Source organism: Schistocerca gregaria, chromosome 7 (assembly GCF_023897955.1).
Source record: "Schistocerca gregaria isolate iqSchGreg1 chromosome 7, iqSchGreg1.2, whole genome shotgun sequence".
Lineage (NCBI taxonomy): Eukaryota > Metazoa > Arthropoda > Insecta > Orthoptera > Acrididae > Schistocerca > Schistocerca gregaria.
This window is the reverse complement of record NC_064926.1, coordinates 307,665,491-307,680,629: the sequence shown is the minus strand read 5'-3', so window position 1 is coordinate 307,680,629 and position 15,139 is coordinate 307,665,491. Positions and strand designations below refer to the sequence as shown.

The 15,139-nt window shown below is 44.8% G+C and overlaps 1 protein-coding gene across 1 annotated transcript in view; it reads left to right on the top strand.

The window, feature by feature from the left end:
- LOC126281942 (tyrosine-protein phosphatase non-receptor type 9) overlaps nt 1-15,139 on the top strand; it is a 769,005-nt gene that overhangs the window by 394,263 nt on the left and 359,603 nt on the right. The gene's annotated exons all lie outside the window — the stretch shown is intronic.

Sequence of the window (15,139 nt, the reverse complement as noted above, 5' to 3'; positions counted from 1 at the left end):
CAAGATAATATGTCTATTACACAAACATCCTGTGCCAGCTTTCGAACAAACACCGGTGGTTCAAATGGTGTCTGTGCTTCTAAGTGCTTACCTTAGCTGATGCAGATGCTTTTGCGGTCCTGTCTCGTGACGTAACTGCTCAAGCGCCATGCGAGCTGTTGGTAAGAATGACAACGTGATTCATAGATCAGTAAACATGTTCAAAATGGGTCTGTGGGTCTGAGCACTAGGGGATTTAACTTCTGAGGTCGTCAGTCCCCTAGAACTTAGAACTACCTAAACCTAACTAACCTAAGGACACCACACACATCCATGCCCGAGGCAGGATTCGAACCTGCGACCTTAGCGATCGCGCAGTTCCAGACTGTAGCGCCTAGAACCACTCGGTCACCCCGGCCGGCTAGTAAACATGTAATATAGTGTTAATTTACTCTCCATGCCAATGGTTCAATGATTCATAAAATAAGAGGGAGTGCCTCGTGGATGGTTGATTCTTTCGCCATGTTAATCATGGTTATTTACAATTTGTACAGAAACCAGATGACAGTTATAAGAATCGAAGGGCATGAAAGGCAAGCAGTGGTTGGGAAGGGAGTGAGACAGGGTTGTAGCCTATCCCCGATGTTATTTAATCTGTATATTGAAAAAGCAGTAAAGCAACCAAAAGAAAAATTCGGAGTAGGAATTAAAACCCATAGAGAAGAAATAAAAACTTTGAGGTTCCCCGATGACATTGTAATTCTGTCAGAAACAACAAAGGACCGTGAAGAGCAGCTGAACGGAATGGACAGTGTCTTGAAAGGAGGATATAAGATGAACATCAACAAAAGCAAAACGAGGATAATGGAATGTAGTCGAATTAAATCGGGTGATGCTGAGGGAATTAGATTAGGATATGAGACGCTTAAAGTAGTAAATGAATTTTGCTATTTGGGTAGCAAAATAACTAATGATGGTCGAAGTAGAGGGGATATAAAATATAGAGTGGCAATTGTAAGGAAAGCGTTTCTGAAGACGAGAAATTTGTTAACATCGAGTATAGATTTAAGCGTCAGGAAGTCGTTTCTGAAAGTATTTGTATTGAGTGTAGCCATGTATGGATGTGAAACGAGGACGATAGATAGTTTAGGAAAGAAGAGAATAAGAAGCTTTCGAAATGTGGTGCTACAGAAGAATGCTGAAGATTAGATGGGTAGGTCACATAACTAATGAGGAAGTATTGAATAGAATTGGGGAGAAGAGGAGTTTGTGGTACAACGTGACTAAAAGAAGGGACCGGTTGGTAGGACATATTCTGAGGCATCAAGTAATCACGAATTTAGTATTGGAGGGCAGCGTGGAGGGTTGTAATCATAGAGGGAGACCAAGAGATGAATACTGTAAGCAGATTCAGAAGGATGTAGGTTGCAGTAAGTACTGGGAGATGAAGAAGCTTGCACAGGATAGAGTAGCATGGAGATCTGCATCAAATCAATCTCTGGACTGAAGACCACAACAACAATTATGGTTATAAGGTAGTCAGTAGAATGCTGCAGCGGACTGCAGGTCTGGTCAGTTGTTGTCAAGTTACGCATGCTGATTGCTGCTCATTGGCGACAAAGGCTGGAATCTTCACCGCAGTACCGCAAGCGGGCGTCCACGGAGTGGCGAAAGGTGTCCTTTTCGCATGAGTCACGTTTTATGCTCCTCGGACAGATGGCCGTTGGCTTATAGGGCTTGAAACGTCTGGGAGGGAGCGTTATGTTCTGGGGAATGTTTTCGTGGCATTCCGTGATTGACCTCGTCATTCTGGAAGGCACAGTGGATCATGTCCTCCACTACATGTAGTTTGTTTATCCTCGGTACGATGGCATCTACCAGCAGGACAATGCAACGTGTCACACAGCTCGCAGTGTGTGTGCGTTGTTTTAAGAGCAACAGGATCGTTTTACCATACTCCCCTGGCCTAATACTCCGCCTTAAAACCCAATTGAGAAGCTGCGAGACGACCTAGATCGGGTTGCTCTCGTGATTAATCCTCATCCGAGAAACTTAGCGCAGCTGGCCACGGCACTAGAGTCGACATGGTTCCATCCCTGTCGGTACATTTCAGAACGTCATCGACACTCGTGCTACACGTTTCGCAGCGGTTCACACTGCAGGAGGTAGTTATTCAGGCACTTGAGAGGTGATCACATTTATGTGCTTCTTTGGGCTATCAGATTTCGTGTCTGCCCGCCCATTCAGTTGACGTGGCACCCAATTACTTCTTCCTCTTTCCTGGGGTGACGAAACTGTTGCGTGTGAGGCATTTCCGGAATGACGGCGAGGTGATTTTTTGGATGGAACTTCCCTTAACAGCCAAAATACAGACTAGTGCTGCCGAGATTTGCGCCAAGTCATCCATCGTTGGGAATATTATGAAGCATTGAAGGATGAATGTACAGGGTGGTCTATTGATAGTGACCGGGCCAAATATCTCACAAAATAAGCGTCAAACGAAAAAACTACAAAGAACGAAACTTGTATAGCTTGAAGGGGGAAGCCAGATGGCGCTATATTTGGCCCGCTAGATGGCGCTGCCATAGGTCAAACAGATATCAACTGCGTTTTCGTGAGATATTTGGCCCGGTCACGATCAGTGGACAACCCTGTATAGAGGACTAACACCATCACCAGTTTTCGTGGTAAGAGATTTCTTTCGGAGTGGTAATTAAAACGACACGATTACACCTCGTAAACACAGAGACAGTTGTGTTAGTCGATCATTTAGCCCTGTGGTAAGCACTGTCTGAGAATGGGCTCAGCTTCGTCACAGTGTAGTGGTCGGCCGGATGGGTTTATTGATGGGGCAGCGGCTCGGCTGGCAGGTACGTGGAAGGCGCCACAGGTGTCCCGCGAGTCAGTGACTCAGGCGGCCGGCTTCCGACTAGCTGCGCTCCCAGAAACTGCACTAAAAGCGGGCGTCGCGTGCCAGCACGGCCTTCCCAGAACCGGCCGCCCCCTGGCTGCCCCTCGCCGAAGAGCACGTTCGACGCCGAGCAGCGCCCTACCGGTCATTTCCATCCCGTGGCGGCGCGGCCGTCCCGCGAGAAGCTAACGCGCCAGAGCAATATAGTTTTCCATCTTCTGCAGTCGGAAATATGAATGGCATCTGTATATCGTATGTATTCGTTACTGAGATACGAATACGTCGCGACAGTAGAAGTTCTGGTCTTACGTCAAATCAGTAAGTGGCTCGAAACAGCATATCCAGACACTCCGGGATCATGATGGCAGTGAAACACAAGACGACACGCGTAAAGCTGAAATACTAAACACATTTTTCCAAAACTGTTTCACAGAGGAAGACCGCACTGCATTTCCTTCTCTAAATCCTCGCACAAAAAACAAAAAAATGGCTGACATCGATATAAGTGTCCAAGTAATAGAAAAGCAACTGGAATCACTCAACAGAGGAAATTCCACTGGACCTGTCGGGATACCAATTTGATTCTACACAGAGTACATGAAAGAACTTGCCCCCCCCCCCCCCCCCCCCCTTCTAACAGCCGTGTACCGCAAGTCTCTAGAGGAACGGAAGGTTCCAATGATTGGAAAAGAGCACAGGTAGTCCCAGTCTTCAAGAAGGGTCGTCGAGGATATGCGCAAAACTATAGACCTATATCTCTGACGTCGATCTGTTGTAGAATTTTAGAACATGTTTTTTGATCGAGTATCATGTCGTTTTTGGAAACCCAGAATATACTCTGTAGGAATCAACATCGATTCCGGAAACAGCGATCATGTGAGACCCAACTCGCTTTATTTGTTCATGAGACCTAGATAATATTAGATACAGGCTCCCAGGCAGGTGCTATTTTTCTTGACTTCCGGAAGGCGTTCGGTACAGTTCTGCACTGTCGCCTGATAAACAAAGTAAGAGCCTACGGAATATCAGACCAGCTGTGTGGCTGGATTGAAGAGTTTTTAGCAAACAGAACATAGCATGTTGTTATCAATGGAGAGACGTCTACAGACGTTAAAGTAACCTCTGGCGTGCCACAGGGAAGTGTTATGGGACCATCGCTTTTCACAATATATATAAATGACCTAGTAGATAGTGTCGGAAGTTCCATGTGGCTTTTCGCGGATGATGCTGTAGCATTAGAAAATTGTAGCGAAATGCAGGAAGATCTGCAGCGGATTGGCCCTTGGTGCAGGGAATGGCAACTGACCCTTAACATAGACAAATGTAATGTATTGCGAATACATAGAAAGAAGGATCCTTTATTGTGTGATTGTATGATAGCGGAACAAACACTGGTAGCAGTTGCTTCTGTAAAATATCTGGGAGTATGCGTGCGGAACGATTTGAAGTGGAATGATCATATAAAATTAATTGTTGGTAAGGCGGGTACCAGGTTGAGATTCATTGGGAGAGTCCTTAGAAAATGTAGTCCATAAACAAAGGAGGTGGCTTACAAAACACTCGTTCGACCTATACTTGAGTATTGCTCATCAGTGTGGGATCCGTACCAGATCGGGTTGACGGAGGAGATAGAGAAGATCCAAAGAAGAGCGGCGCGTTTCGTCACAGGGTTATTTGGTAACGGGGATAGCGTTACGGAGATGTTTAGCAAACTCAAGTGGCAGACTCTGCAAGAGAGGCGCTCTGCATCGCGGTGTAGCTTGCTCGCCAGGTTTCGAGAGGGTGCGTTTCTTGATGAGGTATCAAATATATTGCTTCCCCCTACGTATACCTCCCGAGGAGATCACGAATGTAAAGTTAGAGAGATTCGAGCGCGCAAGGACGCTTTCCGACAGTCGTTCTTCCCGCGAACCATACGCGACTGGAACAGAAAAGGGAGGTAATGACAGTGGCACGTAAAGTGCCCTCCGCCACACACCGTTGGGTGGCTTGCGGAGTATAAATGTAGATCTAGATGTAGATGTATGATTCCAGCTGCCGCCTGAAACTTTTTGTTTTTGTTTTGTTTATTCAGCCTCATCAGATGATAGTCTTAAGGCCCTCTCTTTTATCAGAGCAGGAACACCCACCAAAAAATATTACAAATTACAGTCAATAATAATAATAATAATAATAATAATAATAATAATAATAATGATGATGATGATGATGATGATGATGATGATGGTGTCCCGTACTCCGAGGAGCGTAGGGGACTATGCGAGAGACCCGCACCGCTTACTAGGCAAGGTCCTACCGGAGGTGGTTTGCCATTGCCTTCCTCCGACCGTAATGTGGATGAATGATGTCGATGAAGACGACACAACAACACCCTGTCGTCTCGAGGCAGGAAAAATCCCTGACCCCGCCGGGAATCGAACCCGGGACGCCGTGCGCGGGAAGCGAGAACGCTACTGCAAGACCACGAGCTGCGGACCCAATAATAATAATAATAATAATAATAATAATAATAATAATATGAGGGACTCCGCTATACCGGTCGCAAGTCTGGGGCCTCATCTTACAAGCGATGAGGAAGGAGGAGCGGCAGGAGTTAAAAAACAATAAAAAACAACTGGTCAACGGCTTCCAAGGTGGATGAAGATGGTTGATACAATCTCAACGGCAAGGATGGCGGAAGAATCTCAAGGGGAAGGTTGGTCTCCATAGCCTGGGGAGGCTACTGATCTAAGGGAGTAAACCCTGAAATTAAACCTGCCAGAGCTTCTACATCGGTAGTAACACGATTAGGCTGTAACAATCCTAATCCACCCAACAACATTTTCAAAGAAATCATGGAGGACAAACATACGGATATAATTACCCCAGGTGGTACTCAATCCACCATCGCCTCGGACGACGTTTGTGGGCCTTTGGATTCTGGAGAGCCCACACCAACATGCTACAAGGATGAGTCGGAGCATCCTGAAATCTCTAGAAACAAGATACTGCATAAACAATGCACTACTTCGCCACACTGGACGTTAACCCCTCGCTCAAAATGGGCCAAGTTGAAGAATATGACAGACACTCTGACACGACACAAGATTCGCATCACAGAGTTACAAGAGACCAGATATACAGATGAACATGCCTTTGAATCTCAGGGTTATCGAATTTTCAAGGAGAAACTGAGACGTTGGAAGATGAAGCACGTCCCTCACCTGGTAACTGGATTCATTTTCAGTAACAAAATACTTTAGTCAGTTATGGACTTCCATTCACCTAATAGTCGAGTATCTCTATTAACATTTCGATGCTCCAATAAGGTCTACGCCACTGTGAATGTACATGCACCTATTAACCAGGACGACAAGAAAAACCCTGAAGGCACAGGCCAATTTTGGGAAGATATCGCCGGCCGCTGTTACCGAGCGGCTCTAGGCGCTTCAGTCCGGAACCGCGCTGCTGCTACGGTCGCAGGTTCGAATCCTGCCTCGGGCATGGATGTGCGTGCTGTCCTTAGGTTAGTTAGGTTTAAGTAGTTCTACGTCTAGGGGACTGATGACCTCAGATGTTAAGTCCCATAGTGCTTAGATCCATTTGAACCATTTGGGGAGATCTCGAGGACACTATTGGCAAAATCCAAGAGTCATATTATCGGGTGATTTTAACGCCTAGTTAGGGAAAGAGCGGAGGTACAAATATATAGTGGGGGAATCCCCAGCTGACATGCGCACTAACAGAAATGGAGAACGACTTATGGGACTCTGTAAAGCATTTTGGCTAGTAATGAAATCAACGTCCTTTAAGCATCTACCAAGAAAACAGAACACATGGACTTCACCCAATAAACTCCTAGGAGAGTTTCAAATAGATCATGTGACCATTTAAAGAAAGTCCTTTAGAGAAGTGTAAAATGTGAGTGTGTTAAGAAGGGCGAACCTGGGCTCAGACCACTGCCTCTCAAAAATAAAGTTCCTATTTCTACCCAGGAATACAAGAAAGTCTCAAACTCCCAAACTTACGAAGTTAGACTCGGAAAAACTGAAAACCTGCAGTATGCTTATATGACTTGAAAAACTGAAAACCTGCAATATGCGTACAGAGAGAATGCAAACACTAGATCATGTATGCAACAACTGGGACCAGCTAAGGGACAAACTAGTAAAAGCCGAAACAGAAGTCGCCCCACTAATGAAACAGTAGAAATATGAGTGGTGGACAAATACCTGCCACCAAGCGATCGCAGAGAGACAAGTAGCTGCCTAAGATGGAGTTCACAGAAGCCCTAAACAAATAAGGGTAAGTTCATAGAACAGCGTCGGCTAATTGCCAAACCCATCAGGCAGGTTAAACGTCAGTACACTCAGGACCAATGGACTCAGTTACATGAAGATTTAAAGAAGAATAACACTAGAAGTTCATTGAACAGCGTCGGCTAATTGCCAAACCCATCAGGCAGGTTAAACTTCAGTACACTCAGGACCAATGGATTCAATTACATGAAGATTTGAAGAAGAATAACACTAGAAACTTTTACGAAACTTTCAAGCGAAACCTTAGAAGCTATGCCCCACCCAGATTACACTTCAGAGGACCAGATGGAAACATAGCCTTTAATAACAAAGACAACTGCTGCGTATTGGCCAAATATTTTGAGAATCTCCTCAACTGTGAGTCCCCTAAAACCACCTTTATCTATCAGGCCAGTCCCAGACAGCCAAACTCTCGCCCTCCAACAGAAGAAGAAGTGAAAAACATTATTCAGTCCCTGAAGAATAACAAAGCAGCAGGAAAAGACGCTATAGTCGCAGAGCTGTAGAAGCAGGCTGGGAACAAAGCAACTAGCAAGTTGAGCGGGATCCTACGGAACATTTGGGATACTGAGAAGTGACCAGATGACTGGACATCGGCTCTGATCCACTCCTTACACAAGAAGGGTGATTCGATGACATCAACAATTATAGAGGGGACTCATTGATACCAGCTATATATAAGATATTATCTAAGGCATTATTGAACAGAGCCTAACCTCAATTGGACCCAAACCTTGGAGATCATCGGGGTGGTTTTAGAAAAGGACGCTCTTATGCCGATGCCGGCCGCGGTGGTCTCGCGGTTCTAGGCGCGCAGTCCGGAACCGTGCGACTGCTACGGCCGCAGGTTCGAATCCTGCCTCGGGCATGGATGTGTGTGATGTCCTTAGGTTAGTTAGGTTTAAGTACTTCTAAGTTCTAGGGGACTAATGACCACAGCAGTTGAGTCCCATAGTGCTCAGAGCCATTTGAACCATCTTGTGCTGAACAGATCCTTAACTTGAAGTCAGTGTTAAGTCAAATTAAACTAGCGAGTGAACACTACGTAATTACTTTCGTTGACTTCAAGAAAGCATACGATTCAATCGACAGGCATACTATAATGAGAATTTCGCAGGAAATGGACGTGCACCAGAAAACGCTCAGCCTTATCCAAAAGACGCTGAGTAACGCCAGATCACCAGTAAAGTTCAGGGGAACACTTTTAGAAAGCTCTGAGATAAAGACAGGCGTTAGACAGGGAGATGGACTTCCACCTCTTTCTTTCGTATCCCGCCTGGATAGGCAGTGCATGGATGTGCTCCTGTGAACTGCTTCTGTAATATAGGCCGAGAGTGAAGGAAGCGAGTAGGAGCGGGAGAGGTGAAGCACTTTTGTACTGCATGTAACTTTAACACTTTTAATAGCGTCAAAAACACAAGTAAATATCAAATGCATGCATAACTGTGGCTAGGATGAGCACGTAAGTGTGAAGCCATAGTCCATGTCTAATCGTGTGAAGTTAGGATGACTGTTCTGTATAATCTCAAAACTAACAAATACTCGTTGCTGTACAAACTTTAACTGAACGTAACTAATACAAAGTGTTAATAGCAAGCTAGCCCACTCGGTAGTAGAAGCGATATTTCCAGGCCGTCTGCTCTTGATGAAATTACGGCACTCCCTGAGCTCCACAACGTCGGCTAGAGGGCGCTACGGTAGGCGTAGTCTTCTCCCGTAGTGCCAACTTACGAGAGCGTGCACTTACGTTGTGGCATCGTAGCTATCGAGACCACGCTTCTCTTCAGCTGTGCACTGGACAAGGTGGTCAGAGAGTGGCGAAAAGAAGTGGAAGTACAAAATATACCGAGCGGTGTTTACCTGGGACACAAACGAGAGGGACTATAATCCGTTTATCATAAGAATAAACCTGATGTAAACAAACTCAAATGCGATGATTGGTCGGAAGCCGTAGCACACGTACACTGATGTTGTTACGCTCTTGGAAGTAGGTCCTACGTATGTATTAGATATATTATTACTAAGATACGTTAAATGAAACTTAAAGCTATTCAAATGTATTAACAGCCATCAACGTTTTCCTTAATCACGCTTTACTTACGTAGTTTCTATTTCAAAAATCGTGTACAGTCACAGCCTCTGCAGCGTTATGCTCTGATTGTCGCGCTGTTAATGCGCAGTATAAAAATGGCTGAGGATGCTCTCTGTGCCGTAGTGAAACACGCGTGTGGACCACGGTTAAAAAGTACCGAGAAATAGGCTGTTCTTAATGTTTTTCATAAATTAACGGAAATAATCGACTTTGAAGTTTTCCCAGAGTTGTATATAATGCAGCTCATAAAGATACCGTTATTCAACGTGTAGCACATTCGGCATCGTAATGGAATATGAACCATGCAGTTAACTCGTGCGGTGGTTATAATTTCACTGGTATTATTTTTTTCTCGTTCAATTTGAAATATATACAACTCGTAATCATAAAACACGTCATCTTTTTTATGAATAATGCACGTCTTCTTGTTTCTAATTACATATTGGACGCGAAATTCCTGTTTCCATTTCAAATACAAATTGTTTAAATTAAGAAAACATTCCAATTTAATTTTTAAAGCAAAAATGAAAAACTAAGTCTTCTTTATTTGGACTGTGTCCATCGTTTTATACCCACAGACGTAGATAGGTATCGTAGAAACATGAAAAACAATCATTTTCACAGCATCGAGCACATCATACAATTGCTGCATTTTTACATTTGCTATTGTACCATTACAATATGAACCCAACAGAACTGGTCTGGAGCTAAGCTGGGGATTTGGCCCGAGAAGTAGCAAGGCTGTTAAGCTGCCAGACGAACTGGAACTAACACACGCAGCTTTTTCACACGTCACGAAGTTGTGTCAATTCATCCTCACTCTCACGAAACCAGTCCTGGATGAAGCGATCTGTGTGAGCAAGGTTCCTGTCGTTCTGGAAAATAACAGTACCATTGGGAACAACCATCGTTGCGTGGGATGCACCTTATCAGCGAATATAGTCACATAATCCTTCCCAGTAATTCGATTTTGCAGAGAAATGGCGGATAACAAGGAATACCACGATATGGCTGTCCAAATCGTCACCGAACCCCTGCCGTTTTGGCTCTCGGGAGGTAAACAGTGCCAGAAGTTGGAAACAGTATGAGACAAGATTCATCCGACCAAATGACTTTCTTCCATTGCTCCATAGTGCAGGTTTTATTTCTTCTGTGCCCCGGTTTCCTGCTACGGGAATTTCCAATACTGATGTATGGTTTTGGAATTCCACTTCGCCCTGCAATTCCCATCTTACGGAGCTCACTTTTTGTTGTTTTGGTGCTGACTGGCTTCGCGAATGTGACATTTAGTTCTGTAGTGATTTTCGTAGTTTTCCATCGCAGTCCTGTTCAATAACCGTTTGTCATGACCACTCAACACACACTTCCGTCCGCATTGTGACTTGGCGGATGACGGTTTTCCGCTTTCGCTGTATATGGTACAGATCTTTCATTCGTACGATGCCTCTTGAAACAACAAACACTTCGGCTACCTCTGTTACGGAATCACCCGCCATACGAGCACCCACAATTTGCCCACGTTCTAATTCACTTAACTCTAACATAATGGTGATGTTTGGTTTGTGGAGCGCCCAACTGTGCGGTCATCAGCGCCCAAACAAGGTCCCAATTTTTACACAGTCCAATTTGTACACAATCCAATCAAGCCTCTGTCACGGATTATGATGATAATGAAGTGATGAGGACAACACAAACACCCAATCCCCGGGCAGAGAAAAATCCCCAACGCGGCCTGGAATCGAACCCGGTAGTCCGTGATCCACAGGCAGCAACGCTAGGCACTAGACTACGAGCTGCGGACAACTCTAACCTAATGCACTCACATCTATACCAGAAAACTTTTCTGACGACGACTGATATTTCACCGTATTGACGACTTTGCACAGGTGGCATTTGTGCTCACATACAACAGCGTAGCCTCCAGACTTGGCTTGGTTCTGTATTTATGTTTAAGCACGCATTTCTTGCGGTGTTCCCACATTTTTGTACAACCGCTGTATCTAAGGAGATTACCATCACTGAGGAAGCGGATCTGGTACAGGATTTAGGTTGTCCTCTTGGTTACTTTGAAATGAACATCACAAGAACTGTGGTGAAGGCCATGGCATCCACCGCGTGCCTTTTTGTAGTCGTGCTGTTTAGGTACAGACACCGAATTTCTGTCTTCGGAAACGTCACTCAAAACTTTAGTCGGTCCTGGAGGTACGTTAAGGTGCCCTAAAGGAGAGCGACTACTTGCCATAATCTGAAAATCGTGGTTCGATAGAAGATCTGGCACAAATTTTCATTTCTCCCGACACGTTGATAGCATTGCCGGTTCAAGATTTCTCAAGGATTAGCACTGATAATGCTTCATGTCATTACATCTTTATTATTTCATTTCGGCGAATTTAATTATTTGACAAGTTTATCGATTTGTATTGTCTCTATTTCAATAGACGTAAGGAAGCTAAGAGTTTTACGACCTTTAGACGACGAGGTGAGCAGAAGAGGAAGTTATTCTCCGGATGGACGTGGTTAAGGAAGCAAATAGGCCGTGTCTATTCTAGATGAACCACTCCGACATTCTCCTTAATAGATTTATGGAAATCACGAAAAATCTCGATCTTGACTGACTTTTCAGAATTTCTGTTCTCTGTCGAAATCACTGTGTCACTTCGCTCTGTAAGAAATATTGAGAAATGCTATACGAAACAATGTGTAATATGCCAAAATTCCACTTTGTCGGGGTTACAAACAATCTAATGTAATCCAATATGCTGTGGTACGGCAGCGTCGTACGTAGAATCATCCAATGAGTCAGTTTCTTGTAGGCATACTACGATATAGTATGAACGACATTAACACACAGCACAGTGGTTACGAAACGCTGCGGAGGACGTGCTGTTCTGAAGCTCAGAGAGTTGCAGTGAAGAATCAGGATGTGTAGTCCGCGATGTTGCGAAAAAGCAAGTATGTCGGTTTCTATCGTAAGACGACGCCGGTGGAGGCTCTCACAGCTCCGAAATAGCTGTTTCCTGGAAACGCTTGAGGGCCGCTGTGGGCAGCAGGCCGTACACACCGCCTCTGGTAGAGCACCTCACACCGCTACAGATCTGCAAGACCTACTCTAATGTGTTCTGCTGGCCTTTAAAGCTGCAGCACCAGCACGGAGAGCAAGAAACGAATTTGTACTTGTAGACCTTATTGAGTCTAGTAGGAGGATAACACGATTAAAGATATGGGTAATTTTGTGGGTATACTGCGTGCCCCAGGACAGAATACTAGTGTTCAGGGACGTGACAGGAATGATAATTTGAACTATAAGACTTTATATGAACTTACATATGCCCCATTCCAAATAGTTTCCGAGACAGAAAACATTTGATGTACATTGTTATTTATTTGCTTTGTTACTCAGTACATTGTCAGGTTTACACATGTACAGCAGTATGTAAACATTACAACATGCGTTTTACAAAGTATCGATTGGAAAATGCGTTTTTTCAATACACTTACCGCGAAGCGTTATCGTACACGTCGCGTTACAGCTGTTGTACAGTTCACAACAAATGTTCGAATAGCTCACCGTCAACGTCAATGTGTTTTTCCAGTCTTGGGAGAGCATGTTCATTTTCTTGTCAGTCCTTAGTGCCTCTGCACGTTCCGTAATGAGGGCGGCAGCGCCCGTAATGCGACTGAGAAGATCATTTTGTACACGTCAAACTTGATGTAGCCCCATCAACAAAAATCTAACGGCGTAACGACTGGCGACATCTTCGGCCAGTTAATTGTTCTTCCACGACCAATCCAGCCATTAGGCAAGTGTTGTTGAGATGTTCCCTCGTACATATGATAAAATGAGGAGGGACTTTGTCATGATGGAAGTATGTTACAGTCTGCGTCGCCAGCGGAACGTCCTCAGGTTGCTGAGCAAATGAATTTTGCAAAAAAATGCAAGTAATTCGGTCCCATCATTCACTCCTCAAAATAACTCGAACTGTCGACATGTTACCGATAATGCCACACCAAACACAAATTGATAATTACGATATTTCAGTGCCTGTGTCATTCTGAATTACGATGCAAAGTTTCTTTGGCCTTGCATGCATGTCTGGAGGAACATTGCATCGTAATTCAGAATGACACAGGCACTGCAATATCGTATTCATCCGCCGACACCGGGCAGGCGATGTCTCCCCTGTACTGGAATACACATAATGGATGTACGAGAAAAGTACGTTTACTGATGGCTATACGCGTGTGTGTGGCACACTGATGCCTGCAGAAAGGTTGACATGGCTGACGACATGTGGAAGTTTGGCTGTGGCCGTGAGTCGTGCACGGCTAGTTAAATAGGCAAGGCGACCGCTCGCGATAAGCGGGGAATCCGAGTTCGAGGCCTGGTCCGGCAGAAGTTTCCATTGTCATCATTCCATTCTACAGCTGATGGTTTTCCATACTCCCATTTGGTTTCCACTATACTCTCTCGATTTTTCTGCGACTATCGATGATTATTACGTGTGTTGTTGATTCTCTTCCGTGTAAAGTTGGCTTCATCAGTGAAAACTATCAATGGGAGCAAATGATGCTTGTCATTTAAGCAGTGACAAAATGCAAGTCGTTTGACTTTGTCGCCAAAGTGAAGATTGATGGTACGGTATATGCAAAATAGACACTAGTTTTTAGCGTGTAATTTTTGTCATACGCATGCTCGTGGGACAGGACGCCTCAGAAAGTAGCCGTGTCCTGGTAGCAGGACCAGGCTGCCCAATCCCAGTAATGTGTAGATGTTCCTGCACAGGTTGTTGAACTACACGTTCAGAAGAAAAATGGGGACTTGGAAGAATACGTATTTCACGCGATGTGATGAAAACTCTGGTAAACACTCTACGATACGGAATTAGACGTGTCGGAAGGCGCCGACGGTATTCTTTGACAGGTTCAGGAGCACTACCATCACAGAAGTCGGTAACATACAGCATATTTTCGTTTTCTTCATGAGTGTAGGTGTGTGGAATTTCAGCCAGCGTGTGGTGAGACATTTAACCGATGCTTCTCCCTGATACGCTCCAAATCCCATGCACTATTTCACTTGCAACACATGATGATCAACTGCGCGTTCATCGGGCTTGTTTAGTCGCAGAAAGACAGCCCGAGCAAAGAGGTTGAAAGCGACGAGACAGGTTAGACAAGAACTATAGAATTTTCCTGTCATGCGCGCAGTTGGCCTTAGGGAACAGTCATTTGATTAATGCTTAAGTAGTGTGTAAGCCTAGGGACCTATATCCTCAGCAGTTTTGGTCCCATAGGAACTTACCACAAATTTCCAAAACTTATCTTATGCAGCTTTCTCATCTGCTGTCACTTGAAATTAAGGAGCAAGGAGTTATATAGGAGGGTTGTCACTAGAACACACAGAAGCAGCCGAAAACACTGGGATGCGAGAGACAGCAAATCTGTACTTCTCGAATTCTAAGTGGCGCTACTTCTAACTCTTATCCGTTAAACACATCTCAACATTCGGCACACACTAGTCTGACCCAAGTTTCGTAACCGCTGCGCTGCCGTGGACCTCGAAACTCCGGGAGGCGTGGCTCAACCCTCGTCTGGATTGGCGCCGCCGATGACATTGCGTGGACGGGTGCGAAAGCAGTTCTAGTTACTTTTTCGGTCGCTCCCCAAACACGTCCTGTGATAAACCGCAAACAGACGCAGTCAGAATGAATTAAAATCGCCGCATACTACAGCTACAATGCTGGCCATAAACATTGCAACACCATGAAGACGGCTTGCAATAAACTCAGAATTGTGATTCTTGAAGTTTTCCCGGCGTATTGAATGATCGATGAGATTTCGGGATTGCAGCCGGATCATGTA